Source organism: Loxodonta africana, chromosome 24 (genome assembly GCF_030014295.1).
Source record: "Loxodonta africana isolate mLoxAfr1 chromosome 24, mLoxAfr1.hap2, whole genome shotgun sequence".
In the NCBI taxonomy this organism is placed as follows: domain Eukaryota; kingdom Metazoa; phylum Chordata; class Mammalia; order Proboscidea; family Elephantidae; genus Loxodonta; species Loxodonta africana.
The window spans coordinates 35,448,975-35,463,799 of NC_087365.1; positions in this window are offsets into that span (position 1 = coordinate 35,448,975).

The following is a 14,825-nucleotide window of genomic DNA, read 5'->3' on the forward strand; positions in this document are numbered from 1 at the left end:
ACATATAAACTTATATAGACCTTACTACATACTCCCAATTACTTTCCCCCTAATGAGACAGCCCGCTCCCTCCTTCCAGTCTCTCTTTTTGTGACCGTTTTGCCAGCTTCTCACCCCCTCCACCCTCCCGTCTCCCCTCCAGACAGGAGATGCCAACATAGTCTCGTGTCCACCTGATACAATTAGCTCACTCCTCATCTGCCTCTCTCTTCAACCCATTGTCCAGTCCAATCCATGTCGGACGAGTTGTCTTCGGGAATGGTTCCTGTCCTGGGCCTACAGAAGGTTTGGGGACCATGACCGCCAGGGTCCTTCTAGTCTCAGACAGACCATTAAGTCTGGTCTTTTTATGCAAATTTGGGGTCTGCATCCCACTGTTCTCCTGCTCCCTTAGGAGTTATCTGTTGTGTTCCCTGTCAGGGCACTCATCGGTTGTGGCCAGGCACCATCTAGTTCTTCTGGTCTCAGGATGATGTAGTCTCTAGTTCATGTAGCCCTTTCTGTCTCTTGGGCTCGTAATTACCTTGTGTCCTTGGTGTGCTTCATTCTCCTTTGATCCAGGTGGGTTAAGACTCACTGATGCATCTTAGATGGCCACTTGCTAGCGTCTTTATAAACTATGTTATGGCAATTAAACTAGATATTCCCTGAGATCATGGTCCCCACAGCCCTCAGCCCAGCAATTTGGTCCCTCAGGGAGTTTGGATGTTTCCATGGAGCTACCAGGACCTTGCCTTGTACAAGTTGTGCTGGTTTCCCCAGTATTGTGTACTGTCTTACCCTTCACGAAAGTTTCCACTTATCTATTGTCTATTAAGTGTTTTTCCATCCCCACCCCTCCCCTCCCTTGTAACCATCAAAGGTGGTTTCTTTTTGTATGTAAACCTTTTCAGGAGTTTTTACAGTAGTGGTCTCATACAATATTTGTCCTTTTGTGATTGACTTATTTCACTCAGCATAATGCCCTCCAGATTCATCCATGTTATGAGATGCTTCACAGATTCATCGTTGTTCTTTATCATTGCGTAGTACTCCTTTGTGTGTATGTACCACAGTTTGTTTATCCATTCATCTGTTGTTGGGCATCTAAGTTGTTCCCATCCTTTTGCTGTTGTGAACAATGCTGCAATGAACATGGGTATGCATATGTCCCTCTGTGTGACGACTCTTATTTCTCTAGGATATATTCCTAGGAGTGGGATTGCTAGATCATATGGTATTTCTATTTCCAGCTTTCTAAGGAAGCGCCATATCATTTTCCAAAATGGTTGTATCATTTTGCATTCCCACCAGCAGTGCATAAGAGTTCCAATCTCCCCACAGCCCCTCCAACATTTGTTATTTCCTGTTTTATTGATTCGTGCCAGTAATGCAGGGGTGAGATGGTATCTCATTGTGGTTTTGATTCGCATTTCTATAATGGCTAGAGATCGTGAACATTTCTTCACGTGTCTTTTGACCACCTCAAAGTCTTCTTTGGTGAAGTGTTTTTTTCATTTCTTTTGCCCATTTTTTAATTGGATTATTTGTCTTTTTGTTGTAGAGATGTTGGATTTTCTTGTAGATTTTAGGTATTAGATCTTTGTCTGATTTACAGTAGCCAAAATTTTTTTCCCAGTCTGTAGGTTCCCTTTTTACTCTTTTGGTGATGTCTTTTGATGATCTTTAGAAGATCCCAGTTATCTAGCTTATCCTCTGGAGCTTGTGTGTTGTTGGTTTGGGTTTGTATCCTGTTAAGCCCGTGTATTAGGGCCTCTAGAGTTGATCCTATTTTTTTCTTCTGTGAACTTTATGGTTTTTGGCTTTATATTTAGGTCTTTGATCCATTTTGAGTTAGTTTTTGTATATGGTGTGAGGTACGGGTCCTGTTTCCTTTTTTTTTTTTTTGCAGGAGGGCATCCAGTTTTGCCAGCACCATTTGTTAAAAAGACTGTCTTTTCCTCATTTGATGGACTTTGACCCCTTGTTGAAGATCAGATGACCATAGGTGCATGGATTTACATCTGGGTTCTCAATTCTGTTCCACTGGTCAATGTATCTGTCTTTGTACCAGTACCAGACTGTTTTGACTACCGTAGCTGTATAGTAGGTTCTGAGGTCAGGTAGTATCCTCCTACTTTATTATTCTTCTTCAATAGTGCTTTACTTATCTGGGGCTTCTGCCCTTTCCATATAAAGTTAATGATAAGTTTTTCCATCTCTTTGAAGAATGTTGTTGGTATTTGGATTGAGATTGCTTTGTATTTATAAATTGCATTGGGTAGAATCGTTGTTTTCACAATGTTGAGTCTAGCTATCCGTGAGCATGGTATGTTTTTCCATTTATGTAGATCTCACAGTAGTGTTTTGTAGTTTTCTTTGTATAGGTTTTTTACATCCCTGGTTAGATTTATTCTCAAGTATTTTATTTTTTTAGGGGCTATTATAAATGGTATTGTTTTCCTGATTTCCTTTTCATCGTTCTCTTTATTGGTGTATAGGAATCCAACTGATTTTTGTATGTTTATCTTGTATCCTGCCACTGTGCTGAATCTTTCTATTAGTTCCAGTAGTTTTCTCATGGAGTCTTTTGGATTTTCTATCAGGGTTTTCATATAGTGTCATATCATCTGCAAATAGGGGGAGTTTAACTTCTTCATTACCAATCTGGATGCCCTTTATTTCTGTTTCTTGCCTTATTGCTCTAGGTAGGACTTCCAACACAATGTTAAATAGAAGTGGTGATAAGGGCATCCTTGTCTTGTTCCTGTTCTCAAGGGGAATGTTTTTAGCCTCTCTGAATTAATAATGATGTTGTCTGTTGATTTTGCATATTTTCCCTTTATTATATTGAGAAATTTTCTTTCTATACTATTTTATTGAAAGTTTTTATCAGGAATGGGTGTTGCACTTTGTTGAATACCTTTTCTGCATTGACTGAGATGATCATGTGATTCTTTTTATTTAGGTGGTGGATTATGTTGATTGATTTTCTATTGTTGGACCATCCTTGCATATCTGGTATGAATCTTACTTGGTTGTGGTGTATTATTTTTTTGATATGCTGCTGAATTCTATTGGCTAGAATTTTGTTGAGAATTTTTACATCTATATTCACGAGAGCTATTGGTCTGTAATTTTCTTTTTCCTTTTTTTTTTTTTTTTTTTGGTGTCTTTGCCTGGTTTTGGTATCAGGGTTATGCTGGCTTCATAGAATGAATTCAGAAGTAGCGCTTCCTTTTCTGTGTTCTGAAACAGTTTGAGTAGTGCTGGTGTAAGCTCTTCTCTGAATGTTTGGTAGAATTCTCCAGTAAAGCCATCCAGGCCAGGGCTTTTTTGTTGTTGTTGTTGGGTTTTTTTTTTCCTTTTCAATTTTTTCTTTTGTTATAGGTCTATTCAGATTTCCAACATCATTTCGTGTTAGTTTGGGTAGATAGTGCGTTACTAGAAATTTGTCCGTTTCCTCTAGGTTTTCAAATTTGGTGAAAACATAATTCTCTGGTACGATCCTTTTTATTTCAGTTAAGTCTGTTGTAATGTCCCCCATTTCATTTCTTATTTGGGTTATTTGTGTCCTCTCCTGTTTTTCTTTTGTCAGTTGGGCCAGTGGTTTGTCAATTTTGTTGATCCTTTCAAAGAAACAACTTTTAGTTTTGTTGATTCTTTTCTATTATTTTTCTATTCTCTATTTCAGTTATTTCTGCTCTGATCTTTATTATTTTCTTTCTTCTGGTGGCTTGGGCTTCTTTTTCTGTTCTCCTTCTATTTGTTCAAGTTATGTAGCTAATGTTTTGATTTTGTCCCTTTCTTCTTTTTTGATCTGTGTATCTATTGCTATAAATTGACCCTGAGGACTGCCTTTGCAGTGTCCCAAATGTTTTGGTATGATGTGTTTTCATTCTCATTTGATTCTAGGAATTTTTTGATTCCATCTCTGACTTCTTCTATTATCCAGTGATGTTTATAAAAAAAAAAACTTTAAGCAGGGTATTATTCAATTTCCAGGTAATTGATTCTTTTTTCCTTACTCTTCCTGTCATTAATTTCTACTTTGATGGCGTTGTGGTCAGAGAATATACTTTGTATTATCTCAGTGTTTTGAATTTTGTTGAGGGTTGCTCTGTGGCCTAAGATGTGGTCTATTCTGGAGAATGTTCCATGTGCATTGGAAAAGAAAGTGTACTTTGCAGCTGTTGGGTGGAGTGTTCTATACATGTCTATGAGGGTCAAGTTGGCTGACTGTGCTCTTTAGCTCTTCTGTATCTTTGCTGAATTTCTTTCTAGACATTCTGTCCTTTACCAAGAGTGGTGTGTTGAAGTCTCCTAGTATTATTGTGGAACTGTCATAAATTTCTGCTCTTGTAAGCTATCCAGCTTGTGATGTTTTGTTATGGCAGCTCTAGGAAACTAAGAGCCACGGGTAAGGTCTTATTATTACCAGAGCACCCTGTTGGTGGCCATTTGGCCAGATAGAGGAGACACTTGGCTTCTGGAGTGTCGTGGAGTGAATTGTGTCCCCCAAAAAATCTGTCAACTTATCCGGGCCATGATTCTCAGTATTGTCAGTACTGTCCACCATTTTGTGTGAGATTCCTGTATATTGTAAATCCTATCACTATGATGTAAAAATGATGGATTAGCAGCAGTTATATTGATGAGATCTACAAGATTAGATAGTGTCTTAAGTCAGTCTTTTTTGAGATATAAAAGAGAGAATCAAGCAGAGAGACATGGGGGACTTATACCACCAAGAAAGCAGTGCTAGGAGCAGAATGTGTCCTTTGGACCTGCGGTCCCTGCACAGAGAATCTCCCAGACCAAGGGAAGACTGATGCATCATCACAAGGACCTTCCTCCAGAGCTGACAGAGACAGAAAGCCTTCCCCTGGAGCCAGCATCTTGAATTCAGACTTGTAGAATACTAGACTGTGAGAGAATAAATTTCTCTTAGTTAAAGCCATCCACTTGTGGTATGTCTGTTACAGCTGCACTAGATGCCTAAGACATAGAGCCTGACAGAATCCCAGGCTTACCACTGATATGATAATGATAATACTAGGGAACTCACTGAACTTCTCTGAGACTCAGTTTCCTTATCTGTAAAATGGGGGGTAGTAGCTGCTTCTCAGAGTCCATGGTTGGTGCAAACAGTTAACATGCTCAACTGCGAACTGAAATTTTCGAATGCACCCAGAAGAAAGGCCTGGTGATCCCCTTCTGAAAAATCAGTCATTGAAAACCCTGTGGAGTACAGTTCTAACTCTGACACACGTGGGGTGCCATGAGTCGGAATTGACAGCAACTGGTGTAGCCACCTCTCAGGATATCAGTGAAGATGAAATGAAGTACAGAATGTGAAAGTGCGTGTCACACAGCAGGTGAACCCTTTCCTTCCTTTTCTTCCCCACCTGTCTGCCTGGAACACAACCTAGAACCAGCAAGGCCAGAAAAACAGTCTTCATTTATGTACCTCACTCAGAGTGGAGTCTTTTGTACCTTCATCAGAGACTCTTTAATTTTCCCCACCACTATCACAAGCCTGGTCATCTGCCAGGACAAATTGGCAGGGAAGGTGGATGGGAGCTGGTTGGGTCAGGCAGGGCTATGAGGCTGAAGAGATCAATAAGCCAGGACAGTGCAGTGGCCTCTGGGGTCACAACACAAGAGGCCCTGTGGGCTCCTCAGAAAGAGGCCCCAAGTGTTTCATGCCTTCTGTGTGGTGAGGTGGGACCTGTGAGGGGTATTTGAGGAGGCTCTTGGGACGTGACCCTCACCCTGCCGCTTCTGGTCCCTCACCAGCAGAGACGTGACTAACCATGACGCACCTTCTCAATGCAGTGCCCCAGGTAACCTCGGCTGCCCAATCACAGGAGGCTGAGAGGAAGCCTGTTTGTCTTTCCTGATCCAGTTCAAGAACCTTCATCCTAGAGGTGAGGAGACAGGCTCCGAGAGGGGAAAGTCTTTATTTATCTCTATCTAAGGCCACACAGCATGTTTGTGCCAGGGCTGGGGTCCACGATGTCCTGTATCCAGGCCAGGGCTACTGCAGCCAGCTGCCTCCAGGCTGGAGTGTGGGTCAGTGAGAATGAGACTGCTCAGTAGGGCAGGTGTCCCTGCAGCCTTATCTTACCTGCCCCAAGCTCCAGGGCAGCCTGCAGGGCCTGAAACCCTGCCATGGTCCCTCCTAGGAAGCTGCAGCTCTGCGAGGGTGTTGGGGGTCTTGACCTTGCTGTGACCTCTTGGACAAGACCTTTAGCTTCCCTGGGGCTCAGTTTTTCCTCTTTAAAATGGAGGTATTGGTTCCTGTAAAACAACAATGCCTGGCCTCTGGGAAGAGGGGACTGGGCTCCCCCCACCTCCAGAAACAGAGTGAGCTGGAGATGCCTGCGGCCCCTTCTGTGTGATACATCTGTGTGCGGGGGATGTACTGCATAATGACCACATATCCAGAGCAGGTTGGCCTCCCCAACCTGTCATTCCTTGGGGGTGGGGACGTGCAGGTGGGGGGACTGGGCCTGCTTCATCTCCAGGCCACTAGCCCTCAGCCCTGGGGCTGGCTCAGAGGAGAACAAGTATGAATGGGTGGACAGGTGAATAATATCCTCACAGCAGTTCTCATCAAGCCCCCTCCATGTGCCAAGCTCTTTGCACGCATCATCTTTCATCTCTGCAGCAGCCATGGGTAGCCCTGATCAGGGCCCGGCCAGGGCATCACCCCCAAGCTTCCCTGAGACCCTCAGGCAATTGCTGCCTCCTCCAGCATACCTGGCCTGGCAGGATTTGGGGGCTCCCATCTACCCAGCCATGAGGTTGGGCCCCCAGTAGTATGGTCCTACCTTGACCTCTCCATGCCTGTTCAGCCCAGCATGGCTTTGAGGGTTCTCAGCCTTTCACCTGGCCTCAGAAATGGCCTTTCAGCCTGAGGGTCCCTGCCAGGCTTTGTGTTGACCCTCCCACCTCAGCAGGAAAGATGGAGGTTGAGCCTCATGGCCCCAATGTGGCAGGTCTGAGGCCAGTGGGGAGAAGCCACAGAGAGGCCAATTTAAAACCTCCGTAGGAAGTAGAACTTTCTTACATTCAACACTACTCAGAATGGAATGGGCTCTTTGTAGATAGTGAGTTCTCTGTTCCCAGAGGTGTGCAAGTAAAATGTGGGCAACTCAGTGGGTGCTAGCACACACATCCATCAGGAGAATAGCTTCACTAAATGACCATGATGGCCCCTTCCAGGTCTAAGGCCACAAATCTTTTTTCCAGCACTTTCTCCCCAAGCTACCCACTTGAGAGACATGGGCATTGCCCCATTATGGCAGAGGAAAGGAGAGTTCAGAAGCCAAAGGCAAACTGTTTGAGAACACAGGGCTGGGCTCCAGACTATGGACCCTGGATCCCAGCTGCCTTTTTGCAGGAGTTTCACAGCCCATCGGAAGATCAAGGCAAAGCCTGATGGGAGAAATTAATCTGGCCCAAGAGGCTCCCAAAATGGTCCTGAGTTGAGGGCAGTAGCCACCAGGAGATATGGGAGCAAGGGACGGAGACGGGTATGGGAGCTGGGGGCTCCTGGGAGACCAAAGCCATGTTCCAGGCTCAACTTAGCAAAATGCAGGGTCCCCCAAGAGGCAGGCAGCTTTTTAGGGCCCAAGAATGTGGAACTCTGAAGGCCTGTGAACCCAACTTTGGGAGGAAGAAAGGCGAGCGCGCGCTCTGGAACTCTCCACAGCCTGCTTCCCACTCACAGTCTGTGTCTCTCACAAAGCATCCACACCTAGACCACTCACACACCCCAGACTCACACATCATGCACAAACACCCCCCCCCACACACAGACACCCCTATGTTCACAGGCACCAACTTGAGCCCCACACACTCTAGAACCCCTAGTTCAGCCACCCTGGATGGGGAAGGCAGAGCAGGGCAGGGAGGGTGGGTGTGCCAGGTCAGCCTCCCTGACTGTGTGGAAGCCATTCCCTGCCTCTCCCCACATCTGACCCTGTCCACTGGGGTTCAGCAGGGCCAGCTGGGGTCTGTGGAGTGGAGAATAAAGCAGGGAGGTGGCAAAGCAGCTCAGCAAGGCTCTGGAGTCAGCTAATCTGGGTTCAGATTTTAGCTGTACCACCTGGGACCTTGGCAAGCCGCTGGACTTCTAAGCCTCAGCATCCTCACCTGGTGAGCAGACATATACATAGTACCAGCCTCTTACAGCCATAGGAGTGGAGTGAGGATTCGGAGCAGGGACCTCTATAGCCTCAGGTCTGGCACATAAAAGGTGTTCAATAAACAGAGTTTGTTGCTTTTGTCTCAGGGCAGGGGCTCAGTTGTCAAGTGACTATTCACTCATCAAAGCCTGGCATGTGGTGAGTGGAACACACGCGTGAGCTTTCATTTTCACAGCTGTCTACTTCAGGAAGCTCCCTGGAGTCTGAACCCACATGTCTCACTTACGGGGACCCAGAACCACCTGCTTCAGGGTGCATCCCTGAGGGTCTCAGTGTCCAGGCTGGCAAAGACAGCTCCCAACCCCCCAGCAAAGGCAGGGCTCAGCCTAGGGGGCCATCCCCAGGTAGAGTACTTGATACTGAACGGTGAGTAACTGCTCTGCTAGAACCTGGACTAGAAGCTTTGCGGTTCAATACCACTGCATTCTAGAACCACGAATACAAGGACCAGAGGCTCTTGCATGCATATTTTAAACTCTCAAAGCTCTCAAAGCATGAATCTCAGCATCTGGGAGCTACAAAGAGGCCTCGGAGTCATCTGGCTCAGCTACTTTGCTCCTGAGATGGAATCCCAGAAGCATGGAACCTCAGAGTGGAAAGAGAACTTTGAGTCCATTTCAGTCCAGTTTGACAGAAAAGGACACGGAGGCCCAGAGAGGGTAAGTGACTGGTGCAAGGTTGCATAGCAGGTTAGTGCAACGGTTGGGATGAAACTGGAACCCACTCTCCAACCTCACAGGCTTAGACCTCGCCCCTCTGTGCAAGACTGGAGGAAGAAACATTGGACCAAAGCAAGGATTTTTCTGAACCATTTTTTGAAAAATCAAAGCAAAAAGCAAAATGGAGAAAAGGTGCTGGCTTCCCCTTATCTTCTGCCTCGGCTTCCTCTGGGCACTTACTCTCCACAGCTCTCAGCTGGCCTCCAGCTCTGCTAACAAGCTGCTTTCCAGCCGCCCACGGGCTTCCTAAAATGGTCTCTGCAAGCTAATTCCAGAGGGTGAATGGCAGAGAGCGGGCCTGCGGGGGGGAGGGGGCCCTGCTTCCTAGGCTGGTGCAGGCGTGCAGGGAGTCTCCATAGCGGCTGGGAGCTGGCTGCCCCCCATCCCAACCTGCTCCCCAGGTGCTCCAGCCCCGCCCCCCCAGGGATGTGTGGAGTCCAGCTCCCACCTCTCGCTGCGTCATTCTCACTGCCTGACCTATTTTTCCTTCTTAAAAATTTGATTTTTTAAATTATGTAATAATACCTATTTATTGTAAAACAATTAGAAAGGTGTAAGGAAGAAAATTAAGATCCCTGTGATCACCCCCTCTACATGAAACAACCATTAACATCTAAACATATATCCTTCCAGACACTGGACCAAGCACATATACAGAAAGGGTTGCTGACTTGGGACGTGATATTCTGAAACCGGTTTTTTTCTTTCAGTCATATATTCACAAACATCTTTCCTAGTCACTAACTGCACTTCTACAACTCAACTTCTAGTGGCTGCATCCTGAATATGGCAATGCTACACTCTGTTCAACCAATCCCTATGGATGAAAATATTAGCTTGTGTCCATTTTTCACCTATAAGAAATAATAATGCATTGTTTATCCTTATAGTTCAATTTTGGTGCTCATCCTTAGTTATTTTCTCAGAACAACTTCCTAGAATTGGAGTTATAGTCAAAGAGTTTACACTTTTTCAAAGAGATAACTGCAAAATAATGATACTATTCTTTCTGTAATGAACATGTAGTATTATATAATAAAGAAAAATTGGAAAATACAGGTAAGGAAAACAAAACTGTATGTTCCCCCAAATCTTACCACCATGATATGATGTGGTTAAGAATTTTGCTGTAAAACATTTAGGCTCTTCCATGCATGTATTTGTATGTGTGTGTGTGTATACACACATGTGCATGTGATTATAGTCTACATGCTATTTGATAAAATCTGACCAATTGTTCATGTCAATAAATTTATATTCACAATATCATTTTTATCAGTTACATTATATTTCATTATATGTATATTTCTTGGTTTAACCAATCTTCAATTGTTGGGCAATGGATTGCTGATTTTGCTCAAGTATAAATAACTGTTATGAACATGCTTTGGAGAAGCAGCTTTGCTTCTTGTCTGCATGCATTGGTGGAATTGTTGGGTCAAGGGCCTTTGGTCAATTATGCAGTGTCATTTCTGACCATAAGTCTAAACACCCTGGAGGCTTAACCAAGCTCCAACAATGTCTACAGGGAAAGGCTTGTACCTGTAGCATTAGGCAGGGAGCCGTTCTGGTTACCTACTCTCCAGGCTGATTGGTTAGAGAAGGGCCTTGACCTTGAATAGGACCTTTGCCTGGGAAGGTATGTCTGTGCTCCTGCTCCTCCCAGGAAGCCAGGCTCAAAGCTAGGCTCAAAGAAGCCATAAGCGCACAAGCCAATTGCTGCTGGCTCTCCCCAGCCCACTTCCCAATGACCCTGGACAGGTCATGCACCCTCTCTGTGCATCCGAGTCCCTGCTTGCCTGAGACCGTGGACAAATGGAGGATGAATGTAACTATATTACCAAAGGCTTCATTGTTCTTAAGAGAGGAAAGATGGAGCCAAGATCTTTGTGGGGCAACTGATGTTAGAGACTGCAGAGAAGCTGTGAGCCACTGGCCTTGCAGGGCATGGCAGACCCTGGCTGGAGGCTGGAGAAGAGCACACAGGGGCTGGAGCTTCAGAGTGACCTGGGCAAAGGTGAGAATGGGCGTAACCAGCTTGGGATGGAGGTGACATCATGTAACCAAGGTGCTTGGAGCAGGAAGGGACAGGAGCCAGCATTAGGTAATAGGAAGAACATGCACAGAGATGGGAGGGACTGCCCGCAGCTGCCCTGGGATGTCCGTTTTCTCCTCCAGCACCTCTCCTTCCCTTCACTCACTACTCTGCCCTCTTGGATCTCACTTGGTTCAGACTTGGGAGAGGAAAGATCCATCTCAAGAAAAGCAAACTTTGGGCAAGAGAGAGAGACAGAGAACGAACGCGAAAATAGTCGGCTCATCTGTCCCTCAGGCCAAGAGAGAGAGTTTTCAGGTAGCTCCAAATTATCCCTCTGGGTTACACAGCCTTTTGCAGTTTTCCAAGTGCTCTCACATCCTGATCTCCAAGCTCGGTACCCTGAGCTGGCCGAGTTCAGGGACAACCCTGACTCTAAAAAGTATGGGTAGACACTTCGGACCATAACGAAGGCAAGTGGATCTGGACGCTAGCTAGGGAGAAGCATCTTGCATTAGGGCCAGGCATTCGTTTCTTTTAACTCTTGCTCTCTGTTGAATTCCTATCTTTATCATTCCTTTCTGGGGTACAATTGAGCCAATCCATATAGTGTAATGAGTTCGAGCTGCCCAGTGAAAATACAGTGAGAGCTCATTGGATGGGCTTCGACACTGTGGACAGCTGGCTGGGGAAGGGGAGATTCTTTTGAGGAGAGTCACCCCCACTAGTCTCTTTTTGTCACTTGATTTAGGTGAGGTTCATCTTTCAGTGGCCTCCTTTTTTTTTTTTTTCCACTCTGGACTGGGTCCGTTGGGCAGGAGAAGGAATGGGTGGGCCATGGTGTGCTTTCCCTCACAAACACCCACTCTGTGCCCAAGCTTAATCATGGGAGGCAGAGTGAACAATGATCTGTGAGCCGGTGAGAACTTCCTTTTCACCTAGGGTCTGGGAAGCTGAATTTGGAGGGGATGGAGAAAGGACAGAAGGAAGCCCATGGCCACTTCGGCTCAGGGGGAGTTAAAATGCCCATTGCCACCAAGTCGATTCCAACTCAAAAAAGTGGTCCAATAATAAAAAAATATTGCATCTTTGTTGTTGTTGTTAGGTGCCGACTCATAGCAACCCTATGCACAACAGAAGGAAACACTGCCTGGTCCTGCGCCATCCTTACAATTGTTGCTACGCTTGAGCCCATTGTTGCAGCCACTGTGTCAATCCATCTTGTTGTGGGTCTTTCTCTTTTTTGCTGACCCTCTACTTTACCAAGCATGATGTTCTTCTCCAGGGACTGATCCCTCCTGACAACAGAACCCCTGTTATGTGCCTGGCACCATCCTAAATGCTTAAATGTAGTGCCTCACTTAGAGACTCAAGAGGTAGGTTCTGTTCTCATCCCCTATTATACATGGAGAAAAGGAGGTAAAAAGGAGGGACGAGGGGTTAAATAACTGGCCCGAGATCTCATAGCCAGCTCGTCACACTATGCCCAACTGTAATCAGGCCTTATGTTATCTGAGCTCCTCGGAAGCCCTTGAGTCCATCCTTGGCCTCCTGGAACCTTTCTTTCTCTGACCTGGACCCTGGAACCCAGCCCTGCCTGGGCCTGAGCGAGAAGTCTGTCAACCACAGCCTCTGTCCAAGAAGAGTATGCTACCTGAAGGCAGGGACTTTGTCTGCTCTCTGCTGTATCCCTGTGCATAGGACAGTGCTTGTAGCAGAGGAGCTGCTCAATAAATACCCGCTGAATGAACAACTTTGCCCTGTGACGAAGGCGCTGTGATGATGAAGTGGTGTCGTAGGCATGGAAGGGATAGAAGGGAGTTAACAGACCTAGAGCCAGGCTGCCTGGCCCAGGCCCAGCTGTGTGACCCTGGGCCAGTCATTTCACCCCTCTGTGCCTCACTTCCCCATCTGTAAAATAAAGATATAACAGTGTCTTCTTCTCAGCGTTACTGTGCAGATTGACTGTGGGGCACTGAATCAGTGCTCTGTGGATATTTAGCTGCTGTTATTACTGTTGTTATTACCCAATGACACTGCCAGTATTGACCCTGGATCTAGCCAAATGGGTTCTCTCCCCCACACCTCCTCTCTGGATGCTGCCAGCAACTTGGTTGTAGGGAGCCGAGCTAGACCGGCCTTCCTTGTGGTCTATGTCAGGAAGGAGACCACCTTGACACCTGTGCCCAGCCCCAGCCCTGGCTGCTATTCTCAGTCCCTCCCGTATCTCTCATCTCCAGGCATTTTCCCTCCTAAACTCGCTCTGCGTTTCCATAGGAACCAGAGGAGGGTGGAGATGGGGGGGTGTCCTCCCCCACGGAAGGGAACTTCATTTGGGGCTGTTTGGGAGCGGTTGGCAGCGCCTGGCGGAGCTTCCCCCACTGCTCCTATCCCCTCCTCCCCAGACCCCTCCTTGAACAGCATGTTCCTCCAACCGTTATTTTTAATGCATTTATCCTGCCGCTTAATTTATCCGGCATTGTGATCAGATTTAGCCAAGAGTGCTCAGCATGCCGGGTCTGCCTGCATATTCATGAGCCGGTTCATTCATGCTGCTGAGAGGATGTCAGGCAGCCGTGGGCAGCGGCCTGGGGCCACGGATCTCACCCACAGCAAGGTTAACCCAGTGTCAGAGGTCAAGGGCCCAGGTTGGAGTCAGGCAGGTGGTGCAGGGTGTAGATCCTTTGTGTGTGCGTGGGTGTGTGGGTGGGTGGTCCCTGGGCGGAGGCGCTGGACCCAAGCAGAGTTTAAATCCTTTTCTGTCATTGCCAGTGAGGTCGCTTCACCTCTCAGTTTACTCATCTGCAAGGGGACAGTAATGCCCACTGCCCCTGAACCCTCTGAGGGTTGAATGAGATAATACATATAAATGATCACACTGGTGCTAATAGATTTATCTGTTATCATCATAGTTACTGCCGTGTGGAGGTTCATCGTGGTTCTGGTTCTCGGGGGACAAATACAGCAGAAGTATGATGCGTGGGTTGCTCTGGACAGGGGAAGATGTGGGAGGTCTTTCTGGTCTGCTGATGTGAGCACCCCTTGAGTGAGCATTGGGAGGCTTATCCCTATGGAAGCAGGAGAACCCCAAAGAAGCCATCCAGTCTCTGAGGAAGGGCCACAGAAATCATCTGGGTATGTGCAGCACTTCCTGGGGCTAGGAATGGGCAAGAGGCTGAGCTCCCGGCTATGGCTTCTATTGGTCCATGGGAATTTTCTATGTAGATTCACTCTGTTTACTTATTCATTCACTCGGCCATTCATTCTGTCAGTTTTCTGATGCCAGCACCATCAAGGAGAACTGCATGTCATGAGAGAGGTAAGCCCAGGATACAGAGTGCTCAGCTCCTTCAGATAGGGCCAGATCAACAACTCTAGAAGTTTGGAAGAGGAGGAAGTCGTCACAGCTGGGGCATCAGAGAAGGCTTCCTGTAGGAGGTGGCATTTAGGCTAAACCTTGAAAAACATGGCTGTGAAAAGATCGGATGGAATAGGAAGGACATTTGGGGTCTAAGGAATAATAAAAGGCAAAGGCCTGGGGTTGGAACTCACCTTGGGAGGTGTGATGGTTAAGATTGTATGTCAACTTGGCTGGGCCATGATTCTCAGTGGTTTGGCAGTTTTGATGTATTTTGGCAATTGTGTGATAATGTGATCACCTCCACGATAAGATCTAGTATAATGTAATCACCTCCATGATGAGATCTACTATGGGCAGCCAATCAGTTGAAAGGGAGTTTCCTTGGGGGTGTGGCCTGCATCCGATATATATGGAGCTTCTGGCAAAGCTCGCTGGCTTTTTCTCTGCCATGGATCCTGCGTTTGGCTTGTCAACATCTGACCTCCAGTTCTTGGGACTTGAATCAGCAGCCTGCT